This window comes from Scyliorhinus torazame, chromosome 31 (assembly GCF_047496885.1).
Source record: "Scyliorhinus torazame isolate Kashiwa2021f chromosome 31, sScyTor2.1, whole genome shotgun sequence".
NCBI classification, from domain to species: domain Eukaryota; kingdom Metazoa; phylum Chordata; class Chondrichthyes; order Carcharhiniformes; family Scyliorhinidae; genus Scyliorhinus; species Scyliorhinus torazame.
In genome coordinates this window covers 3,597,977-3,607,216 of record NC_092737.1, presented here as the reverse complement: position 1 = coordinate 3,607,216, position 9,240 = coordinate 3,597,977, and the positions used below count along the sequence as shown (strand labels likewise).

Genomic DNA, 9,240 nt, shown 5'->3' with positions numbered 1-9,240 from the left:
CGACGAGGATGCATCGACTCTCCTCAGGGCCTTCTCCCATAACCCCGACTCCCAACTCTCCACCCAACCCATCCTCCCACTTCCTCTTCAGCTTCCCTATCGGGGCTGCCTCCCCTCCATCAGCTCCTTATAGATCTCCGAGACCCTCCCCTCCCCAACCCCTCTTTTTGACATCACCCTATCCTGTCGCCCCCTGAGTGGGAGGTGAGGAAATCTCGGGACCTGCCTCCGGACAAAATCCCGTACCTGCAGGTACCCAACCCCCCCCCCCCCCACCCCCGGCAACCCAAACTCCTCCTCCAGCTCCTCCAGGCTCGGGAAACCCCCATTAATAAAGAGAGGCCCAAATCTCTCGATCCCTGCCTGCTGCCACCTCCTAAAGCCCCTGTCCAGCCCCCCCCCCCCCCCCCCCGAGAGAACCAATGATTATCACAGATGGGTGACCACACCGAGGGCCCCTCCGAGGAAAGAGTCAATTGGAGAGTAGAGGAAGATTTACTCTGTATTTAACCGGAAGATTAATTTCACCTCCAGATCAGAGCCAGAAGAATCTTGTCCAATTATCCTGTGGACATTATGTGGACAAGGACCAGCTGCTGCCCTTCACAAAGAAGATTCTAGACCAGGTATTTCCCACAAAACCCCATTTTAAATTCCTGCTGAATATTCGAGCTTACATTTTGTGATGAGAGACTCAGTCAGTTCAAGTTAAATGAAGATTCTGAGGTTAAAACGGGTAAACCTGACATTCATTGTATTGGCCGAAATATCAATCTTCCGGATCTTTCCACTGAGCATCAGATTCAGCAGTTCTCCCAGACTGTGCTCTCTCTCCGTTCTCACATCCCCCCCTCTCTCTCTCCATTCTCACATCCCCCACTCTCTCTCTCCATTCTCATTCTCTCTCTCTCCATCCACGCAATCACCGTCAATCCCAATCTCTCTCCTTTCTTACATCCCCCCTCTCTCTCCATTCACACTCTCTCTCCATTCTCACTCTCTCTCTCTCCATTCTCATTCTCTCTCTCTCCATTCTCACTCTCTCTCTGTCCATTCTCACTCTCTCTCTCTCCATTCTCACTCTCTCTCCATTTTCACTCTCTCTCTCTCCATTCTCACTCTCTCTCTGTCCATTCTCACTCTCTCTCTCTCCATTCTCACTCTCTCTGTCTCCATTCTCACTCTCTCTCTCCATTCTCACTTTCTCTATCCATTCTCACTCTCTCTCTCCATTCTCACTCTCTCTCTCTCCATTCTCTCTCTCCCTCCATTCTCACTCTCTCTCCCTCCATTCTCACTCTCTCTGTCCATTCTCACTCTCGCTCTCCATTCTCACTCTCTCCATTCTCACTCTCCATTCTCACTCTCTTCATTTTCACTCTCTCTCCCTCCATTCTCACTCTCTCTCCCTCCATTCTCACTCGCTCTCCCTCCATTCTCACTCGCTCTCCCTCCATTCTCACTCTCTCTCTGTCCATTCTCACTTTCTCTCTCTCCATTCTCACTCTCTCCATTCTCACTCTCTCCATTCTCACTCTCTCCATTCTCACTCTCTCTCTCTCTCCATTCTCACTCTCTCTCTCTCCATTCTCACTCTCTCTCTCTCTCTCTCTCCATTCTCACTCTCTCTCTCTCTCTCCATTGTCTCTCTCTCCCCATTCTCACTCTCTCTCCATTCTCACATTCTCACTCTCTCGCTCCATTCTGACTCTCTCTCCCTCCATTCTCACTCTCTCTCCGTCCATTCTCACCCTCTCTCTGTCCACTCTCATTCTCTCTCTCTCCATTCTCACTCACTCTCTCCATTCTCACTCTCTGTCCATTCTCACTCTCTGTCCATTCTCACTCTCTCTCTGTCCATTCTCACTCTCTCTCCTTTCTCACATTCCTCCCCTTCCTCTCTCTCGATTCCCACTCTCTCCTCCTTTCTCACATTCCTCCCCTCTCTCTCTGTCCCCATTCCCAGTCTCCCTCTCCTTTCTCACATTCCCTCTCTCACTCTCCATTAAGAGCTGGCTTTGCAAGCAGACCAAGGCAGGCCAGCAGCACGGTTCAATTCCCGTACCAGCCTCCCCGAACAGGCGCCGGAATGTGGCGACTAGGGGCTTTTCACAGGAACTTCATTTGAGCCTACTTGTGACAATAAGCGATTTTCATTCATTTCATTTTTTCCCACACTCTGCCTCTCCTGTTGAGGGTTGGGGAGCTGTGTGTTTAATTTGTTGAATTTGTCGGATTGCTCAGGTCTCTGCACCATTCAGTGCACCGTTGGCTCCGGTTCCCTGTAAGCTGGCAAACCATTCGCTCGCTGCTCCACCTCCCCCAGGACCAACTGACCACTTTGGAGAGGCAGCTGGAGGAAAATTCGAGGGTACACCCCGAGACGCTGAAAAAGGTGAGATCGATTTGGGAGCGGGAATATTCACAGAGGGCTGGAACTATTCGAAACAATTCAGAGACAGATTAGTTAATCCTTCCTCAGAGTCCCCCATGTATCTAACCTGTCCTGGGAGTGTTTGATGGGGACAGTGTAGAGGAGCTTTACTCTGTATCTAACCCCCTGCTGTACCTGTCCTGGGAGTGTTTGATGGGGACAGTGTAGAGGAGCTTTACTCTGTATCTAACACCGTGCTGTACCTGTCCTGGGAGTGTTGATGGGGACAGTGTAGAGGGAGCTTTACTCTGTATCTAACCCGTGCTGTACCTGTCCTGGAGTGTTTGATGGGTCAGTGTAGAGGGAGCTTTACTCTGTATCTAACCCCGTGCTGTACCTGTCCTGGGAGTGTTTGATGGGACAGTGTAGAGGGAGCTTTACTCTGTATCTAACCCCGTGCTGTACCTGTCCTGGGAGTGTTTGATGGGGACAGTGTAGAGGGAGCTTTACTCTGTATCTAACCCCGTACTGTACCTGTCCTGGGAGTGTTTGATGGGGACAGTGTAGAGGGAGCTTTACTCTGTATCTAACCCTGTGCTGTACCTGTCCTGGGAGTGTTTGATGGGGACAGTGTAGAGGGAGCTTTACTCTGTATCTAACCCCATGCTGCACCTATCCTGGGAGTGTTTGATGGGGACAGTGTAGAGGGAGCTTTACTCTGTATCTAACCCCGCGCTGTACCTGTCCTGGGAGTGTTTGATGGGGACAGTGTAGAGGGAGCTTTAATCTGTATCTAACCCCATGCTTTACCCGTCCTGGGAGTGTTTGATGGGGACTGTGTAGAGGGAGCTTTACTCTGTATCTAACCCCGTGCTGTACCTGTCCTGGGAGTGTTTGATGGGGACAGTGAAGAGGGAGCTTTACTCTGTATCTAACCCCTTGCTGTACCTGTCCTGGGAGTGTTTGATGGGGACAGTGTAGAGGGAGCTTTACTCTGTTTCTAACTCCGTGCTGTACCTGTCCTGGGAGTGTTTGATGGGGACAGTGTAGAGGGAGCTTTACTCTGTATCTAACCCCGTGCTGTACCTGTCCTGGGAGTGTTTGATGGGGACAGAGTAGAGGGAGCTTTACTCTGTATCTAACCCCGTGCTGTACCTGTCCTGGGAGTGTTTGATGGGGACAGTGTAGAGGGAGCTTTACTCTGTATCTAACCCCGTGCTGTACCTGTCCTGGGAGTGGTTGATGGGGACAGTGTAGAGGGAGCTTTACTCTGTATCTAACCCCGTGCTGTACCTGTCCTGGGAGTGTTTGATGGGGACAGTGTAGAGGGAGTTTTACTCTGTATCTAACCCCGTGCTGTACCTGTCCTGGGAGTGTTTGATGGGGACAGTGTAGAGGGAGCTTTACTCTGTATCTAACCCGGTGCTGTACCTGTCCTGGGAGTGTTTGATGGGGACAGTGTAGAGGGACCTTTACTCTGTATCTAACCCCATGCTGTACCTGTCCTGGGAGTGTTTGATGGGGACAGAGTAGAGGGAGCTTTACTCTGTATCTAACCCCGTGCTGTACCTGTCCTGGGAGTGTTTGATGGGGACAGTGTAGAGGGAGCTTTACTCTGTATCTAACCCCGTGCTGTACCTGTCCTGGGAGTGGTTGATGGGGACAGTGTAGGGGGAGCTTTACTCTGTATCTATCCCAGTGCTGTACCTGTCCTGGGAGTGTTTGATGGGGACAGTGTAGAGGGAGCTTTACTCTGTATCTAACCCCGTGCTGTACCTGTCCTGGGAGTGTTTGATGGGGACAGTGTAGATGAGCTTTACTCTGTATCTAACCCCGTGCTGTACCTGTCCAGGGAGTGTTTGATGGGGACAGTGTCGAGGGAGCTTTACTCTGTATCTAACCCCGTGCTGTACCTGTCCGGGGAGTGTTTGATGGGGACAGTGTAGAGGGAGCTTTGCTCTGTATCTAACCCCTTCATGTACCTGTCCTGGGAGTGTTTAATGGGGACAGTGTAGAGGGAGTTTTACTCTGTATCTAACCCCGTGCTGTACCTGTCCTGGGACTGTTTAATGGAGACAGTGTAGAGGGAGCTTTACTCTGTATCTAACCCCGTGCTGTACCTGTCCTGGGAGTGTTTGATGGGGACACTGTCGAGGGAGCTTTACTCTGTATCTAACCCCGTGCTGTACCTGTCCGGGGAGTGTTTGATGGGGACAGTGTCGAGGGAGCATTGCTCTGTATCTAACCCCTTCATGTACCTGTCCTGAGAGTGTTTGATGGGGACAGTGTAGAGGGAGTTTTACTCTGTATCTAACCCCGTGCTGTACCTGTCCTGGGAGTGTTTGATGGGGACAGTGTAGAGGGAGCTTTACTCTGTATCTAACCCTGTGCTGTACCTGTCCTGGGAGTGTTTGATGGGGACAGTGTAGAGGGAGCTTTGCTCTGTATCTAACCCCTTCATGTACCTGTCCTGGGAGTGTTTGATGGGGACAGTGTAGAGGGAGTTTTACTCTGTATCTAACCCCGTGCTGTACCTGTCCTGGGAGTGTTTGATGGGGACACTGTAGAGGGACTTTACTCTGTATCTAACCCCGTGCTGTACCTGTCCTGGGAGTGGTTGATGGGGACAGTGTAGAGGGAGCTTTACTCTGTATCTAACCCCGTGCTGCACCTGTCCTGGGAGTGTTTGATGGGGACAGTGTAGAGGGAGATTTACTCTGTATCTAACCCTGTGCTGTACCTGACCTGGGAGTGTTTGATGGGGACAGTGTAGCGGGAGCTTTACTCTGTATCTAACCCCGTGCTGTACCTGTCCTGGGAGTGTTTGATGGGGACAGTGTAGAGGGAGCTTTACTCTGTATCTAACCCCGTGCTGTACCTGTCCTGGGAGTGTTTGATGGGGACAGTGTAGAGGGAGCTTTACTCTGTATCTAACCCCGTGCTGTACCTGTCCTGGGAGTGTTTGATGGGGAGAGTGTAGAGGGAGCTTTACTCTGTATCTAACCCCGTGCTGTACCTGTCCTGGGAGTGTTTGATGGGGACAGTGTAGAGGGAATTTTACTCTGTATCTCACCCCGTGCTGTACCTGTCCTGGGAGTGTTTGATGGGGAGAGTGTAGAGGGAGCTTTACTCTGTATCGAACCCCGTGCTGTACCTGTCCTGGGAGTGTTTGATGGGGACAGTGTAGAGTGAGCTTTACTCTGTATCTAACCCCGTGCTGTACCTGTCCTGGGAGTGTTTGATGGGGACAGTGTAGAGGGAGCTTTACTCTGTATCTAACCCCATGCTGTACCTGTCCTGGGAGGGTTTGATGGGGACAGTGTAGAGGGAGCTTTACTCTGTATCTCACCCCGTGCTGTACCTGTCCTGGGAGTGTTTGATGGGGAGAGTGTAGAGGGAGCTTTACTCTGTATCGAACCCCGTGCTGTACCTGTCCTGGGAGTGTTTGATGGGGACAGTGTAGAGTGAGCTTTACTCTGTATCTAACCCCGTGCTGTACCTGTCCTGGAGTGTTTGATGGGGACAGTGTAGAGGGAGCTTTACTCTGTATCTCACCCCGTGCTGTACCTGTCCTGGGAGTGTTTGATGGGGAGAGTGTAGAGGGAGCTTTACTCTGTATCGAACCCCGTGCTGTACCTGTCCTGGGAGTGTTTGATGGGGACAGTGTAGAGTGAGCTTTACTCTGTATCTAACCCCGTGCTGTACCTGTCCTGGGAGTGTTTGATGGGGACAGTGTAGAGGGAGCTTTACTCTGTATCTAACCCCGTGCTGTACCTGTCCTGGGAGTGTTTGATGGGGACAGTGTAGAGGGAGCCTTACTCTGTATCTAACCCCGTGCCGTACCTGTCCTGGGAGGGTTTGATGGGGACAGTGTAGAGGGAGTTTTACTCTGTATCTAACCCCGTGCTGTACCTGTCCTGGGAGTGTTTGATGGGGACAGTGTATGGGAGCTTTACTCTGTATCTAACCCCGTGCTCTACCTGTCCTGGGAGTGTTTGATGGGGACAGTGTAGAGGGAGCTTTACTCTGTATCTAACCCCGTGCTGTACCTGTCCTGGAGGGTTTGATGGGGACAGTGTAGAGGGAGTTTTACTCTGTATCTAACCCCGTGCTGTACCTGTCCTGGGAGTGTTTGATGGGGACAGTGTAGGGGAGCTTTACTCTGTATCGAACCCCGTGCTGTACCTGTCCTGGGAGTGTTTGATGGGGACAGTGTAGAGTGAGCTTTACTCTGTATCTAACCCCGTGCTGTACCTGTCCTGGGAGTGTTTGATGGGGACAGTGTAGAGGGAGCTTTACTCTGTATCTAACCCCGTGCTGTACCTGTCCTGGGAGTGTTTGATGGGGACAGTGTGGAGGGAGCCTTACTCTGTATCTAACCCCGTGCCGTACCTGTCCTGGGAGGGTTTGATGGGGACAGTGTAGAGGGAGTTTTACTCTGTATCTAACCCCGTGCTGTACCTGTCCTGGGAGTGTTTGATGGGGACAGTGTATGGGAGCTTTACTCTGTATCTAACCCCGTGCTGTACCTGTCCTGGGAGTGTTTGATGGGGACAGCATAGAGGGAGCTTTACTCTGTATCTAACCCCGTGCTGTACCTGTCCTGGGAGTGTTTGATGGGGACAATGTAGAGGGAGCTTTACTCTGTATCTAACCCCGTGCTGTACCTGTACTGGGAGTGTTTGATGGGGACAGTGTAGAGGGAGATTTACTCTGTATCTAACCCTGTGCTGTACCTGTCCTGGGAGTGTTTGATGGGGGCAGTGTAGAGGGAGCTTTACCCTGTATCTAACCCCGTGCTGTACCTGTCCTGGGAGTGTTTGATGCGCACAGTGTAGAGGGAGCTTTACTCTGTATCGAACCCCGTGCTGTACCTGTCCTGGGAGTGTTTGATGGGGACAGTGTAGAGGGAGCTTTACTCTGTATCTAACCCCGTGCTGTACCTGTCCTGGGAGTGTTTGATGGGGACAGTGTAGAGGGAGCTTTACTCTGTATCTAACCCCGTGCTGTACCTGTCCTGGGAGTGTTTGATGGGGACAGTGTAGAGGGAGCTTTACTCTGTATCTAACCCCGTGCTGTACCTGTCCTGGGAGTGTTTGATGGGGACAGTGTAGAGGGAGCTTTACTCTGTACCTCACTCCGTGCTGTACCTGTCCTGGGAGTGTTTGATGGGGACAGTGTAGAGGGAGCTTTACTCTGTATCTAACCCCGTGCTGTACCTGTCCTGGGAGTGTTTGATGGGGACAGTGTTTTGAATGTTTACTGAACGACCTTTTCTCTTGTTGGTGTTGCAGTGCCCACGCTGTACCCGCTGTGTGCAGAGAGATTCCGAGGAGTCGCTCCGTGTGAAATGCCCGAGTTGTCCGGGGAAAGGAGGGTTGGATTACACCTTCTGCTGGGGTTGCCTGTGGGATTGGCCCCTCTCCCGTGACAGTCCCACGTGTTCGGATGACTGCTCCTCCAACACGCTGCTGAAATCCTGCCAGAACATTAACCTGCCCCGGAGCCCCGTCCACGACTGTCCAATTGTCAGGAAATGTCCAGGCTGCAGTGGGCTGCTCACTCACTGCGGGGGTTGTAACAATGTGATCTGTCCTTACTGCTACTGTTGTTTCTGTTACCGGTGCATGGTGACCTGCACAGACCACGGTACAATCTGTAAAATCAAACCCAACCTGCCCTCTAACGGCAGGGCCTGACCTACCCCACTGGGGACTCGGCCCTCTGACTGTGCTAACAGCTTTTATTCAATCATTCCTGTTCATGGAAGCACCTGTTTATTGTTCAGGAACATTTGCACGATTCAATAAAGTCTCTGAACGTCTCAATATAATGTGTGGACTATTTCTGTTTGCGGCGTGAGTGAGTGAGTGAGTGAGCGCGCGAGCGAGCGACCCTCTGACAGTGCGGCACTCCCTCAGTACTGACCCTCTGACAGTGCGGTACTCCCTCAGTACTGACCCTCTGACAGTGCGGCACTCCCTCAGTACTGACCCTCTGACAGTGCGGCACTCCCTCAGTACTGACCCTCTGACAGTGCGGCACTCCCTCAGTACTGACCCTCTGACAGTGCGGCACTCCCTCAGTACTGACCCTCTGACAGTGCGGCACTCCCTCAGTACTGACCCTCTGACAGTGCGGCACTCCCTCAGTACTGACCCTCTGACAGTGCGGCACTCCCTCAGTACTGACCCTCTGACAGTGCGGCACTCCCTCAGTACTGACCCTCTGACAGTGCGGCACTCCCTCAGTACTGACCCTCTGACAGTGCGGCACTCCCTCAGTACTGACCCTCTGACAGTGCGGCACTCCCTCAGTACTGACCCTCTGACAGTGCGGCACTCCCTCAGTACTGACCCTCTGACAGTGCGGCACTCCCTCAGTACTGACCCTCTGACAGTGCGGCACTCCCTCAGTACTGACCCTCTGACAGTGCGGCACTCCCTCGGTCCTGACCCTCTGACAGTGCGGCACTCCCTCGGTCCTGACCCTCTGACAGTGCGGCACTCCCTCGGTCCTGACCCTCTGACAGTGCGGCACTCCCTCGGTCCTGACCCTCTGACAGTGCGGCACTCCCTCGGTACTGACCCTCTGACAGTGCAGCACTCGCTCAGTACTGACCCTCTGACAGTGCGGCACTCCCTCAGTACTGACCCTCTGACAGTGCGGCACTCCCTCAGTACTGACCCTCTGACAGTGCGGCACTCCGTCAGTACTGACCCTCTGACAGTGCGGCACTCCCTCGGTCCTGACCCTCTGACAGTGCGGCACTCCCTCGGTACTGACCCTCTGACAGTGCGGCACTCCCTCAGTACTGACCCTCTGACAGTGCGGCACTCCCTCAGTACTGACCCTCTGACAGTGCA

The 9,240-nt window shown here is 52.7% G+C and overlaps 1 long non-coding RNA gene across 1 annotated transcript; it reads left to right on the top strand.

Moving 5' to 3' along the window:
• The first annotated feature begins 2,243 nt into the window (after positions 1-2,243).
• LOC140404796 (uncharacterized) lies at positions 2,244-8,207 on the top strand. The gene is made up of 2 exons (XR_011938583.1): positions 2,244-2,395; positions 7,669-8,207. It is a non-coding gene; the product is annotated as an uncharacterized lncRNA (long non-coding RNA).
• Positions 8,208-9,240: the final 1,033 nt, after the last annotated feature.